Below are 2,879 nucleotides of genomic sequence, written 5' to 3'. Positions count from 1 at the left end.
TTACATGTTGTGGGTCCTCTTGGTGAGCTTGGGCTCCTCATCCATCAGCTTGGACTTGAGGTGGTCCTTGTAAGCCAGGATGTCTTCAGTCCTCTTGGTGATTGTCTGCTTTGCACAGGCCCAAATTTCCTGTGCAACTTGCTGAATGAGTCCGAAGTCATTGTTGACCAGCATCATACCACCCTCAAACTCATTGATGAAATTTGCCAGGGCATCGATGGTCTCAAAATCCAGATGATTGGTGGGCTCATCCAGGAAGAGAGCATGTGGGGGTTCTGCCGGGCCAGCCAGGTCAGATATGCTCGGCACTTCTGCCCATCTGACAAGTTTCAGATTGGGCTCACCTGTTGTTTCCCAGTGAAATCATATCGCCCAATGATCTTCCTCATTTCTTCTTGCTCCTTGATCTCTGGGTAGCACTTCATCATGTACTCCAAAGGCAAGAGGTCTAAGTCCAGCTGCTCTTGTAAATGCTGATGGTAACACCCTATCTTGACATGAGTGTTTTTGGATCATGCCATCTGTGGGCAGTAGCTCTCCAGTTAGCAGCTTCAGAAGAGCTGACTTCCCTGCTCCATTGTCCCTACCAGAGCCACTCGTGTGTCAAGGTCAAGTCCAAATTCTAGATTATTGTAGGTGCAAGACCCATCTTTTGTATACTTGAAGTTCACATTTTGCACCATAATGAATAGGTGGAGGGATCTTGCCACATAGTGGGAAATAAAATGACAGTGTCTTGTTACTCACAATAAAATGACAGTGTCTTGTTATCAGTCCTGATGCCATCATTTTCTTTTCCTTGCTTTGGGCCTACCGGGCCAGCTTGGCACTGCCATGACCAAACCTCACATTTTAGTTCTTCATGTGTGCAATCTGATCTTGCTCCCAGTGAAATCTCTTCATCTGGTTCTCCTCCAGCTCTAGCCGCATCTTCACATACTGATCATAATTACTCGTATAATACTTCGGTTTTTTGTGGAGCGTGTGAATGATGTTGGTCCAGACTCCATCCAGAAAATCCTGGGAATGGGAGAGGAGGACCAAGATGTGCTTAAAAGTGTTTAGTTCTTCCTCCAACCACATGCAAGCATCTGGGTCCACGTGGTTGGTGGACTCATCCAGGAGCAGCATGAAGCGCTGAATAAAGAGGGCTCTGGCAAAGGCAACCCTCATCCTCCAGACCCCACTGAAGTCTTTTAGCTACTTGTGCCACAAGGCAGGTGCGAAATCCAATCCATGCAAGATCCGCAAGGCCCTCATCTGTGCCTTGCTGGCATCCAGCTCCTCCAGGCGCTCGTAGAGCCCCACGAGCTTCTTACACTCCGCAACCTCATGAACCAGCAGCTCTGCCTCCCTCTCCAGTATGGCCTGCTCTGTTTTGACTTCCATCAAACACTGCAAAGGTGTCTTGTCATTAGGGGATATCTCTCCAGTTAGATGGTTGATGTCCATGTGCTCAGGGGTGGGCACTTCATGTTTCCCAATAGCAGGGATCCCCACAGATATTCCAATTCCATTTAAGCCAATGAGGCCATAACGACGGCCTGAGTTTAATTCCGGTTTGGTGTCATTGAGCAGCTCTTGACCGTCAGGTGAGCGAGAGGTTGATAATATGCTCATCAGCACTGTTGGGGTGGGAGGTCAGGCCACCAGTGAGGCTCAAGCAGCAGCTTCCTTCATCTCAAAGTCCTCTAGCTCCTTGGTCAGCAAATTCACTTCTGTGGTCTCTCTGCCACTGGCCTCAGTTTTCTCCTCTGCCACCTGTGGTTCCGTGAGGGCATCTCCACTTTCTTCATGTCCTTTTCTGGGCTGCTGTCAAGCTTTGGCAGCCTCCTTCTTTTTGGCTGCCTTCTTCTTGGCCAGACTGGAGGGCATGATGATGACACACAGAGGTAGGTTACTGTTCTTTCAGGGAGCTGGGCCTCTGTTGCAGCCTAATTGTGCCGTATTGTTGATTCATTAACTTTTAACTTACCGCCACAAACACTGTAACATGCCTGAGTGAAGCCTCTCTAACACACACATGTTCTCTGTAAGACACCTCACGGACTCCTTGGCTTTAGGAACAGTACACAGCACTTCAGCAATATATTTTGTGGGGGAGGGGGACATTGTAAACAGCAAAATCAACAGAAAGCACAAAAATGAGAAAAAGATGGCATTAAACAGTGTGAAAAGAACACTAGTTTTAGTATGAGAGTTGAAATGAGAAGGCAGAGCATCACTTTGTTGAAGGTCAACTAGAATGTGGACATCAAATGACTTAAATATTTCACTGTTCTGTGCATATGCATGTCTGCAAATTACTGTGAAAATGAATTTTAGTGAGTAGGTGAGTTAGTAAATATGAAATAGATAAGTAATGAATTACAAAAACACCAGTACTATATTTAATTCCTATATTTAACAAAGTCTTTCAAACCACCAGATTTTGGCCTCTTTGTGGAGAAAAATATCAAATGAAAGTGAAATGGTAAATAATATGAAGTGAGTTGGTGGCATGGCACACTTATTCCATATAATTCCTAAAAGCATAAGTAAGGAACAGCAAACTTTTCCTCTATCATCTTAGGCTCAGTGGCTGGGCCTATGAACTAAACTGATAAAAGTCTGATTAAAATAAGAAAAAAAACCCAGAGTCTATTTACACATGGAATATGTAGGACACGAGGGAGAACTCACTGATGAGTAACTCAAAGGGATGGTTAGAACTGGGAGCTTATATACCATCCTAACAGACGGTGATAAATTGTGGAGACCTCACTAAAAAAAGGGGGATTGGGGCTCCTAGGGGAGGTAAACTGTGGGAAGGTGACTAACAATATATAGTAGATAAGAGTTGTTTGGCAAGATTGTTATGCAAATAACAATTTTCTCTT

At 45.1% G+C, this 2,879-nt stretch overlaps 1 pseudogene; it reads right to left on the bottom strand.

The window, feature by feature from the left end:
• On the bottom strand, positions 1–1,875 carry LOC116551179 (annotated as a pseudogene).
• Positions 1,876–2,879: the final 1,004 nt, after the last annotated feature.

The sequence above is a fragment of the Sapajus apella genome, unplaced genomic scaffold (genome assembly GCF_009761245.1).
Source record: "Sapajus apella isolate SASKATOON/1434 unplaced genomic scaffold, GSC_monkey_1.0 scaffold9, whole genome shotgun sequence".
In the NCBI taxonomy this organism is placed as follows: domain Eukaryota; kingdom Metazoa; phylum Chordata; class Mammalia; order Primates; family Cebidae; genus Sapajus; species Sapajus apella.
Note: the sequence above shows the minus strand (reverse complement) of the source record. Positions and strands in the feature narration are given on the sequence as shown.